This window comes from Miniopterus schreibersii, assembly GCF_964146895.1.
Source record: "Miniopterus schreibersii genome assembly, chromosome: 5".
NCBI classification, from domain to species: Eukaryota; Metazoa; Chordata; class Mammalia; order Chiroptera; family Miniopteridae; genus Miniopterus; species Miniopterus schreibersii.
The window spans coordinates 22,790,848-22,811,256 of record NC_138106.1 but is presented as its reverse complement, the minus strand read 5'-3'; positions in this window follow the sequence as shown (position 1 = coordinate 22,811,256).

The window sequence follows — 20,409 nt, the reverse complement described above, 5'->3', positions numbered from 1 at the left end:
TCAATAAACTTTCCAAAATTATACCTTTTGTAATAATCCTTTTAATCTAATGTTATATTCTCTTTAATCTTATTAATGTGGAATTGTAGACAAAACCTTTAGTAAGATATGTTTGCCATCACTACCACCACTTTCAAAAAGTAAACATACACCTTAGTAGCTTGTTCGGAAACAGATACTTTAAATGTACATAACAACATCACATTTTAAATTTTCTCAGGGTTCAAAGACTTAGGTCATAACAAACTAATGCATTATCCATTTGTTTGAGAAAATGTTAATTCAAATTTTAAAAAGGAACACATGCTAGAAGAATAGAAAGGTCTTGGAAAAGACATTATTAGATAGCTTATCAAGATGTGAGTGTATTCAGAAGAAACATTTTCAACAAAACTATACAAGGTCTCCCCATCCAGAAGACCATGAGTAGAAATTCCCCCAAGCTATTTACAATGGTGTAGATGAAATACAAGGAAGCTTTTTGAAAATAAAATTAATGAAAAATCTATTGGCTTATGATACTCCAAGAAAAAGGTAATTAGGATATCATATGGAGGTAGGGCATGTAAGGGAAAGGGCAGACTAAGCCCTTAGAAATAATACAGCATCATGGCAAAGATATAGCTGATTTCTTTCAAATGCATTCACCAGAATATTTGAGATCAAACATAAGAAATGTCACAATCACAGTCTCTCTTTCTCTCTCTCTTTCTCTCTTTTCCTTTCTCTCTCTCTGAGTCTATTAGGAGAGGACCAAGACAGGAAACAGTGTTCTAATTAAATTCTGCTTTGCATAATATAAAGATATGTATTATTCAAATATTAAAACAACTATGTGAATGCTTATATACTATTCACAGGATGAAAACAAACATTTATTGACCTAACATATTGAATTAAAATAACATAAAACTCAGCTGACTTACAATGGCCTTACCAAGTGCACTGCAAATTCAAAGGAAGATCATTTTTCAGAATATGTAATTTGACGTTAAAAAAAAAATCTCAGCCAATTGGACAAAAGATAACAACTTAATCATTTTTAGGATTTAACTTAAATCTTAGAGATTTCACCAGAAATCAACTTCTATAGGTTTCATTCAATTGTCATGATCTCAGCTGTTTGAGAACCTTTCTCAGGAAATACTAAATAAAGAACTTTCCCAAATCTAAAAGCTTTTCTCAAAGGCAGGATACTAGAGAGTGTATGGAATGAATTATTCTAATTTTTCTGAACTTTAATTTTCTCATTTTAAATTAAACCTTAATAATGCTAATGTTTATTGGTTGACTAAAACAGCTAACAGATATACATAGATCTAAGAAAGCATAAAAATGTTTTAAGAATTTTACTTATCAAATTCACTGGGATATTGATTGGAACCAGAATAAGACTCATGCTATAAACTGTGTCATATTGTCCTGGCACCATGTAAAAGCCAGCGAAGAAGTAGACAAAACTTCAAGCACAAGGGAGCTTTCACATATAATGTCTAAGCAAATAACTTAAAATCTCAGCTTTAGAGTAAAGACAACCTGATACAATGGAGTACTAAGCTCTAATTAAATTAATAAATATGAATAATGTGGGAAGATTGGAATTCTTTTTTTTTACATTGAGACAAAAGGGAGGTTTTTTTTTTTCTTTTTTATTAAATTTGTTGATGTGACATCAATTAATAAATTATATAGGTTTAAAGTGTACAGTTCTATAATACATTTGTATATTATGTTGCATTCACCACCCAAAGTCGCCTCCCTCGGTCACCATTTATCCCACTATACCCTCCTCTACCTCCCCCGACCCCCTTTCCCTCTGGCAGTCACCGTGCTCTTGTCTGTGTCAATGAGATTTTTTTTGCTTCATCCCTTCACCTTTTTCACCCAGCCCCACAACCTCCCCCCACCCCTGACAGTCGTCAGTCTGATCTCTGTATCTATGAGTCTGTTTCTATTTTGTATCTTAGATTGGAATTTGTAGGATATGACATACAAATGAAACTATCAATGCAATATATATTCGAACAATAATTATATCTGTGAAAGGTTACATTTGAATTTAGGTTGAATGAGAAAATGGAAGACACCAAAATCAAAATGGATCATTTATGAAAGAGTATATTTTAATGTTTTTCTTATTTTTTCTTCTGATTTCCTCTAATTGTGCATCAGTCTGTTGTCAAGAAGACAGAATCCACACTATTATGTAAAGTAGACTATATAACCACAGGAATTAGAAACGTGCTGGAATTGCTGTTAGAGCGAAGGTCAGGGAAGTTCTCGCAGGAGGTCTCTGCTTGAAGCACAGAATCCACTAGGCTCAAGAAGCTCACCTGGCTAACATCACACCTGCCATCTTTCTGTCCAAGTGACTGTACTCAACCGCTCAAAAGAATATGGCCTTTTATTGGCAGTCTGTAACCAAGATCTCAATGGAATAAAGAATTCTGTGAATTTAAAACTCCTGGTCCTGGTTTTTCCTCTGTGATGTAGAGGCAACCTTACAATGAGTGGCACTGATGCCAAATTAACTGAAGGCGAGACTATACAAACTGTACAGAATAATAAATATTGTTCTATAACTCCAAGCAATAAGGAGAACAGAACTAAGATTATGGAAATCATTAGGCTTTGTGAAACTTGTTTTTAAATCTCTAACACTGTGGGCAACTTTAACTAATCAGTACTTCATTGAATAGAGAGATTTTTCATTGATTTCCCATTTATTTTTCTATAATATCATATTTCATCATAGCCAACAACCTCTGATTGTAAAACAGTGACAAAAATTGCTGTCAATTTAATAATGATATACCATTCATAATTAGATGCATCCTGAGTTCAGAGCATTAAAAGGTGAGTAACATATTCATTTCAGGATCATTGGAATTCAATACCATTATTCTAATCCAAAAAGAACAGTAGAGTAAAACTATGTATCATTGTTAACTTGATGGTTAGTAATAAGATATTCTGTGTATTGTTCCTATGGAAACAACTAGGTTCTAGCCAGTGGGTCAGCTTCTTTCCTGAAAGATACAGAGTAAAAAATTCTTGACGCCCCTTCATTACTACTGATTTAAGTCAATCCTTAGCCAATGTATAAATTAAAACACCATTCTAATTCCATAATTAATTCAGAGCATGTAACATTTTTAAGATTCCTGTGTAAATTTAGTTTTTAGGTGCTAATAATGAACACATATAAAATTCTAATTTGGAAATATCTAAATATTTATGAAGGATTTACAACAGATAAAGCATTTGCTAAGTGCTGGGAGAAATGCAAAGATGAGTAAGACATGGACCCTCCTCTCAGGTACATCCCACTACAGTAGTGTGAATAGTACTAGGTCTTTTTTTTTTTTTAATAGTTCTAGGTCCTAATTAACTGTTAAACAGGATTCCTGCACCAAGAGAGTTACATAGTGTTGAAAGAATACATTGGACCCAAATAAATACTTATGAGGAAACATTTCTAATGGCTAAATATTTTTGTTTGTTTTATTTTCTTAGGTTAACAACATTAAATATTTGTAGAAATAAATTATCTTAAAATACAATTAGGGAATATGGAATAGTATGGAAAAAAAAAACACTCCTCAAATATTAACGACTCGATTTTTGCAGAGTAATTTCATCTTTCCGTGCTTTCTCCTCCATCTTTCACAGATTTTATCCATTAATAAATCTTTTGCAGTTCTAACTGTATTTCCTTGTCTGCTTCCAAAAGACCCACAGACATAAGAACTTTAATCTATGCACAGAATTTGACTCATGATATCAAACTGATTGCTGTCTTTTCACTCAAATCATACTTAATGGAATTCCCTCTCACCATCACCATCTATGAGTCATTTGTACTATTTTGCTTTTCTGGTTTGTTCTGAGACTGCTTTTTGTTCACATCTTTACCATGCAGCAACCCTAAGAACAGCAAGGAAATGAGAAGTGCTGTTAGATTGGAAAATAAGTTTGTTTAAGAAATTAAAAACTGGCATTTTTCTAAGTTAATAATTTAGCATGTATAACCACAAGAATTGTGTGATTGATCTAGTGCATTTTTATGAAAAATAAAGAAAACATCAAATCATAGTTTATAAATGCAAGATGTAATGCAAATATGAATTGTTCTTTCGGATTAGCGTATACCCTGACGTCACATAATTGTATAGTATTTTCTGTTTTGGTACTAGTTATATAAATCACCTCTATAAGCAACTCTTTTCTCGTGTAGCAAATTGTGTCACTATAGAGTAATACTCATGTTTGAGAGTCAAATGATTTGTGCCATGCAGAGAATGATAAAGGCGTGTGAAATAAATTGGTGTTAACACTATGCATCTTTTGCAAGTATTTTAGCTTTCATTAGAGATGCAATTTTGCATGAACTATAGCCATAGTGGTGAGAGAGAAAATCCACAACCTGGATTATCATTAGATATATCTGTGAACAAGGTAGCAGATAAAAAGTGATAATTTACTTATAAGGATGTAATAATCAAATAATTTCCTAATGGTATTTTAAAATATATTTTCTCATCTAAGCATAGAACCAAAGAGTCAGAAAAATTCTGTCTCCTTAAAATCACAACCACAGTGAATTTTTATTAGTCTCTTAAATTCTTCTACTAAGAATTCTATATATGTACATAATTGCTGTCTTGTTTAAAATAATAAAAATCTTAAACAAAAAATGCAGCATTTTTTAAAGTATTATAATATAATGGTTATATAATATGGTTATAACTATGGTTATATAATTTTATAACTAATATAGTGTTATGTCTCAACTATATCTAAAATTATCAACTGGTATATAAACATATATATATGGCATGCAACATTCAGTAGATAAATCAAATTAAACATTTATATTCCCTTATATAAACATTTTTTTCTTTAAGGAAATGTTGATAAAAGCTTTTCGTTTTCTTTTTCTTTCTGAGTTTAACTACATTTCACATTTGTCTGAGCAAAACAAAAATTATATGAAGAGAAATATGAAATTCTTTTAACATGTTTTTTTCTGCATTATTTAAGAGTTTCATATTATAGAGTTTATTAAAATTTATCTCAGTTATAACTGTACCATGTTGACCTTTTCACTTTATTTCCCTGTGGACTGTGACTATATAACCTTCTGTTTGATTTTATTACTAATTTCAAGACTTTATTTTCATTTTATTGTTGCTAACAACTCAACCTTTCATAACTTAGACTACCCACTTAAATTAACTGCTCTTTTTATTTTGAAAATACAATTTTTATTTAAGAAAATTAAGACATGAATATATTTCCTGACCAAAACCAAATGCCATAGATCAATTATTATTATATATTGAAATATACAGGATGAAATGAATGTAACTATATTATACATTTCTTCTAACTTAAATTTACAGGCTCAGTAAGATTAATGCCCGTGCGCGGTAAATAAGTAGTCTCGATAGTTTATGTTTCTTTAGTTCAGACTTGCTGAACTCAGTAGGAGAAACCTGATGTCAGTCTATTTTTGTCCTATGAGAAATTTATCCAAATGAGTAAATGTCAAGGTAAGACTTGCTTGAACTCTGCCAACCTGCTCTTCAGCCGTTCTGCACCCATTTCCCGCTTACCTCCCGCTCGCTCACTCGGGCCCAGCAACACCGGGCGCCTTGCTTCTTAGACATTCGAGGCTGGCTCCCCTTTGGGATTTGTCAACCGGCTCTGCGGGTGCCTGAAATACTTTGCATCACTAACTCCTTTAGTTCTTGCAAGCTCTGATCAAAATGTTACTTTCATTCTTTTTTTTCAATTTTATTTTTAAATTACATTTTACACTCAATATTATTTTGGATTACTTTCAGGTGGACAGTGTAGTGGTTAGGCAATCAGGTACTTTACAAAGCTTCCCTCCTCCCATATGTCCAAGTCGCACCCAGCACTATGCATAGTTACTGTAATATTGACTATGTTTCCTATGCTGCCCTTTTCATCTTCCTGACTATTTTGTAACTACCAATGTGGACTCCTTAATCCTTTCACCTTTTCACCCAGTCCCCCAATACTCTGCCCTGCTTTAAAATATATTGAGTGATAAATGGTGGAAATTCAGACAGGAATAATTCAGCTATTGAAATTGGAAATTTTGGTAAACTACCCTTAGAAACTGATTGATTAGATAAAAGCTCTGAACAATACCATTCATTATATTGATTTATTAGATATACTGAGATTTCAATACTAACAAACTGTGAATGCACATTTTTCCAAGCACACATAAAATATTACAAAAATAGACTGCATTAGGCCAAAATTTAAGTATCAATAAACTTCAAAGGATTAATGTCATATATATTAGTGTCTAGGACAATAACTCAATAAAATTGAAATAAGAGCAAAAGCATAACTTACAACAATTAAAGGTATAATAAATATATTTGGCCCAGCACTGTGTCTCAGTGGTTAAGCATAGACTTATGAACCAGGAGGTCAGGGCACATGCCCCGGTTGCGGGCTGGATCCCCAGTGGGGGCTGTGCAGGAGGCAGCCGATCAATGACTCTCATCATTGATGTTTCTATCTCCCTCTCCTTTCCTCTCTCTGAAATCAATAAAAATATTTAATATACATATATATGCTTGTTAAACAAAAATACCTTTTAAAAAATAATAAATTAACCACTTTAAACCTGGACAAAAACCTGGGAAATTATCAGAAAATACAGTGTGAAGTTAGTGATGAGGGGTATGGAAACCAACCATGATTATAAATTACTTATATTTAAAAATATATTTATGGTTGAAAACTCAGAAAATGTAGGTTTAAGATTTTTTTTGGTCACTTTTAAAAATTTTCTTTTGGAGAACTAAAATAAATATCTTTAGTAAATCTCCGTATGTGTTCTTATAGGATAAGAGAAGTTTTGAAAAATGAAAAGCTTTCTCAGCGAAAGTTAGTTGATCCCTTCATACCTCCCCAAGCTAGTGTCAGAATAGAATTCTTCTGATTGCCCTGCTGTGCTGATGACCACAGAGAGTTCAGAAAGAGTCTGAGCCAGAAGCAAGTGTTCTCAGCGTAAATGGCTTAAGCTGAAATACATGCTATAGCACAGAGGGTAAAATCTAAGGGGCGTTAGTATAATAGTATCTTTGTGGTTATTCTATGTAATATCTTTGTAATATCAGTTCAAGGTAGGTTACGGATGGGAACATCTGAGAACTCTGGGAAGGATGAGCTGAAGGGAGAGCTGAAGAGCTGGGCATGCAGGAACTGGAGACTCACAGGATGTGGGGCGGGAGAGTAAGTACAGAAATCGGCAGGGGTTTGAAAGGCCTCTTCACCCCAATTGTTCTGCGGACTGCTTTTCCCTGTTCCTTCGGGTGCTGGCAAGACATCGCTTGTTGTAATGCTTTAAATTGTGTTTTCTCCACTGTTACTACTGATTCAATTGAAAGGGACATCTGTAATATTTTGCACAAAAATTAAAAAAAATTAAATTTAATTAAATTTAAAACAGAAAAAAAAGAAAGAAAATGACTCTCTTCGTCCCTTAACTGAGCCCTTTTCTTTTGAAGCAAACCTTGAACAAAAAGTTTTGAAATGAGACACGAAATGCAAAGCTCTTCGACGCTTTACTCTTTGCACCTGAAGTTCCCATGGCTTTTCTCTGAAGAACTTTTCCAAAGGTATTTTATTTGTTCATTTGTTTTTCATTTTTCAGCCTGACTGAGGATGCTGGGGCCTCTCCCAGTCCTGGAGGCTGGCATAGTCTTAAGAGGTCAAAAAATAGCCATCTAGAAAGAAAAGCCAAATTTTGTATATCTTCCAATGTAAGAGAAGGAAAAATAAAGAAAAGGGATCTTACACGACAAAATAGAAAATAAATAGTGGATCTCAATTCGCCAGTGTGAGAATTGATAGAAAATTTGCCATAACTGATATGACTTTGTTTTAACAGATACAGTAGCATGTTCCAGAATTAATGGGATGTTATGCAGAATATAGATGATTGTACTTATGGATTCATGCCCGTGTATAGAATATCTTTACTCAAAGCAGAAGGTATATGAATAACCAGAAATTCAGAAGGTAGAGCAATATCTGTAAATTTTAGCAGAAATATGGTCCTTATTTTTGGCAACAAAGACATCCAGCTGAGGTCTGGATTAATTCATGCATTGCTTAACTGCTTTACGCTACGGTAAGTGATTGACAATTCGGAAAGTCATGTCACTGATAGACCCAATCATCACAAAGGAAATAATTTCAGGAGATGATTCAGAATTATTGCAAAAAGACTAATTTTTAAAGAGGTTAGATGACATTTTCAGTTGCACAAAGTAGACTCAACATTTTTTTTACATAAAAAAGCTTATAGACTAGTGATGCACTTGAATGTTAATAATATTTAATTTATAGTTACTAAATAATGTGCAGTGACTTTAAATATATGAATATAAGTCAATGACATGGACACACTTATAATTTATGAACAGGAAATAGGATGTCACTAAGAACATAGGAGTAATATTTTATAAAACATACCAAACATAGATACAAGAGGGTATTTTTTCCCCTTGCCTACAAACAGTCCATGGGGATTACAAACTTAATTAATTTACATTATCTATACAAGCAAAAAAAGTAGAGATTCCTATCAACACAGCATTGTTTTTCTGAGCTTCGTTTGACAATCTGTGATTGCTCAATTGGATGTCAACAGGAGTTTTCTACAAAATGCATCATTTTGGACACTAAACAGAGGTAAGATAGATAGAACCGCTTACTTAATATTTGGCTCAGAAACAATGCTAAGATTTCACACATGCACCAAGAAAGAATAAAAAGTTCTTCTAAAAAAAAGAAAGAAAGTTCTTTTACATACATACTGAGGCTTTTGTGGAGAGCTGGACAAGTTCCCAAGCTGATCCAAAAATGGTTGGAGAAAACAGGGGAAGGAGACTGATTCTGGTAGACGATTCTGTAACTACCAATCTGTACTTCTCAATCTCTTCACCTTTTTCACCCTGACCCCCGACCCCCCGACCCGCTTCCAAATGGCATTCCATCAGTCTGTTCTCTGTCTCTATGAGTCTGTTTCACTCTGTGATTTTTGACAAGCCTTGGAACCTAAGCCTCAGTAACCCGTCTCTAACTTGGAAATAACCTCTTAGTCTCTCGCCAGCACTGACTTCACTATATTATTTTAAATTTCAAATGTACATGTGGAGCTATTTAAAAAAGTATGTGTGATATAAATGAAAATGATGTTGCTTTGTACAATTTTAACATATCTGCAAATTTGTCAAATGTCCATAAATTAATCTCGTCTTCAAAATATTTGGTAGAACAAAGAACAAAGGACCAAAGACGAATTCGTTCATTTTGCAATGACTCTACCTTTATTTTATCTACCTTAAATGTTTTATCTTCCTTTTTTTTAGAACTTTTAAGGAGAGAACGCATATAAAAACATAATCATCAAAATTATTTTCCTGCACATCCAGTTCACTGGAACAGAAGTTTCCTGGCAGCCTGTAGGCACAAGCAACTTCTCTCCAGGTGTTCGGTTCTAGCGTTGGGAGGAAACAAGGTCTCAGCATCTAGGCCTCATAACCTTCGTCAGTCCTGGCGGGTCCTAGTCACAGCTTCAGTGCCAAATGTGACAGTGGACCCAGAAGTAACGGCCGGCAACTGATTAGTCACTTCTTTTCCATTTACCAAAACGGCACCTTGTGTGCACCGAGGCAGGCTGCTTGGCCCCCTGCAGGGTCGCATCCCTCCCGCTTTGCTGCACATGCTGCTGGACTGTCTCCTCTGCCCGGCTGTCCCAGTTTGAACTCCGAGGGCTGACGTCTGCTCCCAGGAACAGGCTGAAGCCAGAGCCCCTGAGGGTTCCCACTCGGAGTGGGCGCTGGGTTTCTCCCCCTGCTCAGACTGTCCCTCAAAGCCGGCCGTCCACCTACGAGGCCCCCGAACTCCTGTGGTCCATCCCCTGGGGCACAGACTCTGGGGTCTCTGTGCAGTGCCATGGATTCCGTGTGGGAGCCTCATGTACATGCTCAGGATGATCTGAGGCGCGTCCCGCTGGGGGGCAACCTGGCCCACTCCGGCCAGCAGCTCCGCACCGCCTCCCCTTTCTCACCTGCCTCCTGCAACAGCAGGTGGGGCTCCAGTTCCAGCGCCCCCTCATTCACAGGGTTCCCGATATTCCCCAGTTCCGCTGAGCAGCCTGGTGTGGCCAAGCTGCCACATTCATCTTCTATTGAGCTTGTTTTCGTTTCTCCAACTTTGCCCATATACTTAAGAAAAACCCATTATAAAACACTATCACATGAAATCGTTCATTTTCATAAGACACACAAAACAAAAATTTGAATAATTTTTATTTGAAAAGATTACAATGTTATTATTGTATATTATTTACTTGCAATGCATGGTTAAGGTACATGATGAACACTACAGCAAATGTGCCTTTAAACATTCGGTGAAAATATCTACTCAACTCTTTAAATCACAAGTATGAATGGTATTCAACTATCCATATATTTATACACTGTAGAGTCAGTATGTACGCTTAAAAGCAACTGAATTGCTGTTGCTAAGCATTTCTCCCCATTTTTGAAATTGATTTTCTTTGCAAAGGAGAAATGAGAATCTCACTTGGAGAAAATCTATGCCTTGGGGGCATTGTATAATGAATGACTTGGCTTTTTTTTTTTTGAAAGTGCTTGTACTATTTTGAGAAATGGATATACAGTAGGATGGTTACCAGCAGTTTGCTTTGTTGTAATTTCGGAAAAACAGCTTCCTATGTTTCAAAGAATAATTGATTTTTTAAAATAGTACTCTCTTAGCTGTAGGCTTTATTTTATATCATCTTTATTATTGCTTTTTTAAAACAGATGCTTAATTACACATTGCAACAGTACTCACAATTATATTACACAGTTGTGTTTTTTCATTTTAGTTTAATACTTTTAAAATATTAAAAGAAAATAAAGTATTACTGACAAATATTGTTAGCTTAGATTAAGAAAATTAGCAAGTCAAGTAGTCTCAATTGCAATGTTCAACAAACAAGGTTAATAAGCATACAAGAAGCTGTATCATAATAACTTAAGTTTGGTATTATCACAATGTGAGAGGATTTGGAATTTGGTAAAAGTCAAAACACTAAAGAAAATTGTCTTATTGAATTGTGGAGATATTTTAAAGGAAAGGGCTATGTAGAAAAAATGGAATTAAAATCAATTGAGCTAAAAATTTAGATTACTTTTTGTATTGAGTTTAACATAATTTAAAATTATCTTATATAGAGATGATAAAATATATTCTGGCATTTCCAAGAGAGAAATGACACCTCTTATGTGTATACGTTACTTATTATTAAAAAAAAAAGATAACTTTAGGATGAAAATCCAGACAAATTGTGTATTCAAAAAATATTGCATTGCTCTTTAAGGCATTTGGATTATGGTCTACAGGGGATATAAATAGCATGTTGCTGTTCTTTAGCCAAAATCATTCTGCAAATATTTATATTTATGAATATTTCTCTGACTATCTATATCAGTTACTGAAAAAAAAAAGACATTTGATTAATGATTTTTCTTGCCATTTCTGCCTCTTTCATTTTCTTTTTTTCTCCTTTCACTCTTGTATTTTTTCCCCTTTCTCATTTATTTTTTATTCTTTCATTTATTTGTCCTATAGGTAAAGCTTCATTTCTGTGGTGTTTTCATCAAGTTATATAGCAAAAATACAGGGATTTTATCTAAAAAACTACTTACAAGAGACACATCAGTTTTATTAGTAAAATGTATGTGCGTAAGAATCAAGTCAAATTCTAAGGAGATATTTAAAGATGGATAGCACGTGGCTAGTAATCTGTAAATCTCTGAATCTCACATATTAAGGTGTCATAAGTTTCTGGCATACATTTTTAAAACATATATACCTAGAGAAAATTCATGTTTCAAATTAAAAGATTTGAAAACACAATTAAATAAATAATGATTTCATGTAAGGTTTTCATTATTATCTTCTACCATTTGACTATAAATTCCCCTAAAGGCCTAAAAATTAAACATCCTTTCATACTGAGTATCTATGATAAAATTGATGAATCTTAATATATTGTGTTTTCTTTGGTAAAAGGTAATGCTACATTTTCATTCAATGTTATGCATGTTAGATGTGATTTACTTTGATAATTATAAACACAAATTATGTCTAAAATATTTATATAAATACTAACCACAGTGTACAAAGCAGGTGTCCCCCCATGTCCTTATATAAAATATACTAGTAAATTAAACATATTTAGTGCTAATATGTGAATTTGATGTAAGCATGTTACAAACATAACCAATTGGTATTAACAAATTGATGGCTTATTTCTATACTTTTAGATTTGAGAAAGCATTAAAGGCCCATATAAGTTAGATATCATTTTATAAGGTTTAGATTCAGTGGGATGAATTGAAAGAGTATCCTCAATGGAGGAAGAAGATTTTGTTTCAGTTTTGTGTCCAACAAGTTATGCCCTTTTGGCAAAGTAATTTAAACTTTAGTTGCTTCAATTTCTTATTTCCTAAAGTGAATGAGATAAGACAGATGCTGGCTAAAACCCCTTTCAGCTATGAAGTTTTATCAACTTATCAGTAGCAGTCAGGATTCAATTATTAAAGAAGATTCACAGAAACCAAAATGACAATCCATACAAATTTACAGATAATTGCAGGAAAATGTTATAATATAGCAGAAGCATTTAAAGTAAGCGTATGCATAAACCTGAGTCTGCCACACAGATGGGGTCCAAAGAGGCCACCAGCTTGAATTGTCCTTCTTCTAAGAGTTACCAGGCCATGCTTTGTTCTCCCAGATTAAGAAATGCCAACGTTTACTCAGAACACTTTGGAACCAGTGGACCCAAAATGAAGGTTTAGCCAGAGTTTCTTATAGTCTGCTGATCATGTCAACATATTTTGGCTATATAACCAGTCCTCCAGTGGTCTCCCCATAAAAATGTATAAATCACCAGTCTCACTGTTATCAATAAATAACGTTAACAGGTTTCTACACACAGCCTTAAAATTCTTTGGACACTAAATTTCATGCCTTGACCAGCGGTCAGTCTTCTGATGGTACATTTCTTGTGCCAGTCAACAATTTAACCAATTCTAAGCCTGCTGCATGAACTCTCACAAGACACATAAAGACACCTAGCACCACTGTACACAGCGACACTAAAAATAAGAGTGGAGCATCAAAGACATTCATCAAAATAGTCACAACTGTGTCTACAGCGAAGACAACAGGAAGGAAATAAAGTTACAGTTGCAAAAAGAGTTTGGATCAGTTTTTTCTATAATTCACTTAAAGTATTGTTTGTTGCCCCTCTACATTAGTTTAAAAGACTTTTTTTGTAGATGGTAGGCCAAATGCGAACACAACACAAAATTTATAATTATTACAACAGTTTAATAAATATTTTTTAAAAGTTTAAAACTACCTCGGCAGAAAATAAAAAAACATTTTCTGATTCTAAATTACCTATATATATTACTATAACCAGTTTACTAAGACTGTGAGCTTACAGGTCAAAAGTCTTTTTTGATTAATGTTGTTATGACAAAACAGTAACAACAAAACTAGTGCTTGAACTTTGAAAAACAAAAACTAATATTTACCTCAGCCCCAAATTTTGAGCTACAAATGTTATGCTTTGCCTCTACCAAGAAACTGTATCTCTCTATGGTGATACATGTCTAAAAATATCACACAGTAGTGTTACGTTTTCAAAATCAAATTTTGTTAATATGAGATTTTTGCCTAAATTACTTATCCTCCCATTTTTGCAAAATATTTTCTTAGAAGGGCACATTATTCACATAAAATGAAAGTCAGTATATTTGTAAGAATCACAGACAGACATATATATACATATAAATATATTATATATTTTGAAAATATCTGCCCACATCTAGTTGTACAGGCTTGAGGTTTCAAACAGAAATTGTTTCCATGTATGTAGAATGCTTAGCAGAAATGAGCTTTCTTTTTCCAGGGGCTATTACTGAAGCTGTTTGTTTGCTTTGTTTTTTAAATCACCCTATATTGCTGAGGAAGTAGTCCACCCCAATACCTACTTAAGGGAGATCCTCACTTCTACTTCTTCACATGGGACAGTGTCAGGTTACTTAGTCCTGCATGACAGTGAAAACCCCAGTATCTCTCTGTTGTCTGTTTTGGTTGAATTTGCCTTCTGATAATTGATGGAATACAATTGAGCCAATAGAATAGAATAGAAACTTAAAACTCACTTTCTATTTGGCAAATAACCCCACCATTTTTTAGATGGAATGGATATTTCTATGTGTGTGTAATACACAGTTTTTCAAAGTAGCATTTGGAAATATGATCAAAGATTTTAGAGTTTTAAAAATAAAAAGCTGACTTTGGGTTGTTTTGGATCAAAGATATGATTTGCATTTAACAGTAAACTATTTCTCTATCCTGTATACAAACATAGATTAGACTTTCAAATGAAAGTGTAGAGAAAAAAGGGAACAGAATCCTTAACATCTCTCTTAGTTAAGGAGAAATACTAGAAAGAAATATCTATTTACTGTTGGTATTACAAGTGAAAACATCTGTGATTGGATATATGACAGTGATTGAGCAGGCCTATGATGAGCAGCACCGTTTATAGAATGAAAATGAAGCTTAACTATGTGTTTCTTAACTCCAGAGATGCCACCTTTAAATAAGAATATTTACCTTTAAAAATAACGTTTTACTTTCCCATGAAAACAATTAATACTTCATATAAATTTTAAAATATATTCTTTTACTTCTTTGAAAAATCCTATTGATTTTTTGATTAATTATAGTGATAGCTGACAAGAACTATGGAGGAGAAAGAATGAAAAACCCAGGTGATGTAAACTCCAGGAGAGAAAGTAGATCTGTAAGTGTTGGGGAAATTTCCATAGATTACACAGAAATCACAGCATAGATTGGGATCTATCTTCACTCTCTTCTGAAGTATATTTTGATTTTTCCCAAATCTTCTTTATATTTCTTAACTGGTTTTACTAAATTGATATTTGTTTCAAGTTACATTCAGATGATCAATTAATTAGCATGTTAATACTTTTGTCAATATTTCAAAATAGTAGTGATGGACACAATTTCCTTAAGAATAGCTTTTCAGGAATGACTTAATATCTGTTTTACTAGATTAAGGATACAAAGAAATGCAAAATTCCAATCTTTAAGGCTTTTAGAGGAAGAGAAACGGATATAAATTTCATTAGAAGAAACACAATGCAATACACTGACAGATTGTGGCTGGCAGTGGCAATCAAATGGAGGAATTTAAAATGTATTAAATGCTGAATAATTAATCAATACTATTTTTAATACGAATTATAGCAGACTATGGTTGAAGTATTCAGTGGTACATATTTTGCTTCAAAACGGGGTAGAGTTACTAGAAGGAGGCTAGGACTGCACGTTAGGAGGGCCGGCAAGGGCATGGCCTTACCTAGGCTTCTAGCACTGGGAGAAACCGTTTGTTGCGTATGACTGGCAATATCAGGGTTCTACCTGCCAGTTCAGACTTATAAATTAATAAAACCCATCTGTTCTCTCAGGAAAAAGAAGCTTCATAAGGGCCAAGAGTCACATTAAATTCCTCTGAAGTCTAAAAAAAATTCAGATACAAATAAATAGCTTTTAAATGATTTCATTTGAGAGAAAAAAATTAACTAATTATGACAGACTTGACACTCCAATTATAAGTTTTACTGGCATCTAAGTAAGAACTGTCACTTATATCCCTTATGTCTGAGCCTTTGACATCAAGTTATTTTCTGTTTTAACTTGTATTTCATCAATTTTGAGACTTTAAAAACAGAAAAATTTGTGGGAAAAACCCATTTTGACATTTGTTTTCCTTCTGCAACCTGAATTCCACTTATCTGTGCAATGAGGAAAGGCTATACTAGTATATTATTTATGTTTTTTTAAAAAATAAATATCTAACAACATTTGAGATGCTAGCTTAATATATTATTTAAGTTAATTTGGCAGAATTTTAATATTTTCAATACCCCCTATCCCAAATATTATGAATTTAAATGCTAACTTGAAAGTCTGGAATTTTATAATTTTAGCATTTTGCTTTCTTTCATCTATTTTAGTGTAAAATTATTGAGGCAGTTGACATTTCCATGTATGCTGTAATGACTGTGGAATTGAGGAATGTGAAAGATATGTGCTCAAACTTAATTTTATGAATGTATGTGGGGGCTGGTGGTGGTGGTGATCGTGTCCTGAAAAGCTAAGCGTTTAGCAATGCTGATCTACACTGAAGAAATACTCTGTCCAAGCTGTTTAAAAAACCCCGGGGTTTATAGTGGTCATGTCTGAGTATGTTAGAAGGGATGACCATGACAAAAAAAAGTTTGCTGTATAGATATGCAATTACAAATGTTAAACTGAGTCATTTTCTCACTGCCAAGAAGAGGGTACTTAGTGTCTCAACTTGGATGAAATGCTCGGTACAGATACTGACAGTAAAGAGCATCAGCTTTTTGCAAGAATTAAGTTGAGGGAGATATTCCCTGTGTGGTTTCACCTTATTGCCTTCCCTAAAACATGTCCTAACTGACCAAACTTGGCTTCCAGTGAGGGTTTAGCCACATTCTCTAGGGAAATCTATCCACATTTGAAAACATTTGCAAAGGAATCCCATCCATAGTCACAGACTCTACTGTAATTGACTCTCTCCAGGCTTAAAAGCCATCTCCAACCCTGTACCTAAAAATGCCTCCAAAGAACACTTTCTCTTTCACATTTTCATACTCCCTGAAATGCTTATTGCAAGGCAGAGTATTTGGTGCACATCTTCTCAGATGTGTCTTTTAGGCCATAATCTGCTCACGCCACTCACTGTCTCCCCCAATTCACCTATCCTTGAAAACAGTCTTGGTTGTACCAGAAAATCGTTCACATATCTCTCGTCATCAAATTCCACGCTACTATATTTGCCTGTGTAAATTTGACATCAATAATAAATCAGTATTTTAATGCAGTCCCTGACATATTGAATCCCACTGGGATCTAGTCATCAATACTCTTTAATCTCATTTAAAGATTTTCAAATTTTGTTTCCCAGTTATGTGCTAGAATCACATCTTCTAAAAGAATCTTAACCTTAAAGACAGATCTTTAAAAAATGATATATTATGAGCCTGTCACCAAGTTCGGTCGAGAGGATAACTCTGCCTCCCCTTGTCTGCTGCAGCTGGTTTTTCTTCCCAGTGTCCTCTAAAGTCATTCGATCTAACTTGAGCACTGGTGCCTGGTTCTGCTTTTAAAGGTTTACTCTTATTATCCCTGCTAAAGTGATGTCATTTTATTGCATCTTTTGATTAGAATAAAATATTTTCACTGATTTATTCTCATAGATTTTAACCTATTTTGTAGACTTTACATTTTTCTGCATACACAAAAATTAAGTGTACATTTTCTCTTCCTTTTGTTATATTTTTTAAATATTTAGGTACAGAATCATGTCTTAATGTTCATATCCCACCCAAAAATGTCTACAGTTTTACCTAATGTATATTAACAATCCATAAATTTACTGAAATAATAGAAATTCTGACTTGGAAAGAATATCCGCAGTGAGAAAGAGAAAAAGAAAACTGACTTGGGGTTATTTGAAGAATTTTTACAGGCTTGGAATAGAATAAAGTGCAGGGGGCACACATTTTAGACACAAAATTTCGGGCAGCATGAAAACATCCACAGTCATGTTGAAGTATTTTGCAAACCAAATGTGACGCAAAATTCCATGATTAACAAGCATGAAAATTTTAAGTAAAGTTAGGACTACTGATTTTTTTTCTTTTACCTTAGTTTTCAACATGACTTAAATTAGCATGGAATGGAAATGAGCAGACTACGGACTAAATATTCAGGAGTAATGATAAAACAGAATAGGTACCATAATGAATAAAAAGTATGGAAATATTAGCATCATGCAAAGAAAAAGAAAAAAAAAAAAGAACAGATATTACACAACCTGCTTTCTCCCTTCCCCCCAGTTGCGCCAATTTGAGCAGCTCTCATTATAGGCAGAAGAGACAAATACAGTGATTTTAGTTTTTGCTGTTCTTTTGAAAGAAAGAGAGAAAGTGAATCTGTGATAGACCTAGAACAAAATCAGTTTTACGGTAACACTGAGTTTGGAAAATATGGAGGAAAGTTCTTTAGGGTCGATAACATTCGTTTGGAAAATCTTTTTCCATTTTGTCACCACAGATGTGAGCTACTTTGTTCATCTAAACATCACCTCTCTTACCTCAGGCTTTTTTCTTCAGTTGTTTTTGAATGATCATGTTTGTAGGAAGCCATGATCACACATTAAAAAAAAATTCATGTAGTGGGAATGAATGTTTCATAGTCCTAAAATAGTTATTAGGGCGATTTATTAGTGGTGTAGAGTAAGATCTTCCATCTCCTTTGACCAATGTGTTCTCACTCTACTGTCATTTTTGGAAAACAAAGCAGGCATGGACTGCAAAACAAATGCAGTTAACGGAGTACATTCATAGTCCATAAACTACTCAGTAATGTGTGAAACCAGCAAATATTATTTTAATTTCCCAACGCTTCCATTCCTAGTGATTAGGAAGTTAACATTGCTTATCAGGGTGGACTTTCCGAATCAATCATTCAAATATGGTCCCTTGTTTGAATTACGGGATTTCATAAGGGTTTATTGTCTCGTACCAGGGGATATACTGTTTGAAAGCCAGGAGACATGAATTATGAATGGTTATGTTTATATGTGATTGTGGGTAAACAAAACTTCTACGGTTTTGTTTTCTCATCTGTCAAATGAGTGGTTTGGAATATGTTACATTTAATTTTTAAGAGCTGTATAATATTTTGAAAGCCAGAAGATAATTCCTTTCTCCCAAACTCCAGATATATAGTCACTTGGATATTTGAAGTAGTTATATAATAATTGACAAATAAATATCTTATGTAATCTTTACTTTCTTTAGCAATGTGTAGTTAGCACTATATTGCCAGAGAGTGGGACAACATAGCAACATATAAACTGACTCAATCAATTACCTTTTAAACAATGGCTCAACTTTCCACAAGAGGCAGAGAAATCCAGTTTTAGGGCTCTTTTCTTTTTAATTGAAATATAATTGACAAGTAACATCGTGTAAGTTTAAGTTGTACAGCGAGTTGACTCAATACACTTATATATTACAATATGATTACCACCTAGCATTAGCTAACTCCCATATCACACCACCTAATTATCTTTTTTTTTTTTTTTTTTCCATGGGAACAATGACGATCTAGTCTCTTGGCAACTTTGATATTTATAATACAGTATCGTTGACTATAATCATTATGCTTTGCCTTAGATTTCCAGGATGTATTTATCTACTAGTTCCCTGTTTGCATCCTTAAACATCTCCCAATTCCTCCATTCCCCAGCCCCTAACAACTCATAAACACTCTCAGCTTGTTAGATCCCACATATAAACGATATCATGCAGCATTTGTCTTTCTCTGACTGACTTATCTTGCTTTACATAATGCCCTCAAGTTCCATGGATGTTGTTGCAAATGGCAGGAATTCCTTGTTTCTCTGGTTGAATAATGTTCCATCTATTCCTATCTATATATATGATATATGTATACACATATATATGTATTTATCCACGTATTTATCACAATTTCTTTATCCATTCACTCATGTACCCTGAAGTGGTCTGCATCGTGGCTATTGCAAATAATACTGCAATGAACATGGGAGTACAGATATCTCTTTGAATTCCTGTTTTCATTTTTTTAAAAATATATATCCAGAAGTGGAAATGCTGGATCATATGGTGGTTCTGTTTTTAATCTTTGAAAAACCTCTATACTGTTTTCCATAGTGACTGAACCAGGGCTCTTTTTTTGAATTTTTTTTTTGTTAGTCTGTAAAAATACTTAGTCCTGTATAGTTATCTACATTAACCATACTTTATTACTTCTTAATCATATAAAACCTATTTTTAACATTTTTGAGGCTTATTACAATGAATGGTCTATTATATAAAAAAGAAAATGATATATTCTATTTTCTCAACGAGCTTCTAGTCCTGTAAAACATCTGTTTATCTTTCTGATACAGCATTCTTTCATTCTTTCCTGTAGCATTTACCATAGTGAGATGAAAGATATATATTTCTGAAGATGTGGTATTATAAATGCTTCAGCCTTCTAAAAATAGTTTACAACTTTTTGGTTCACTCTCTAAATCGGTAAGTTTCATGGTTTTTTCTACAGAAAATTTTGTTATATTAAGGTTTTCAAATAATTGTCTTTTATTTT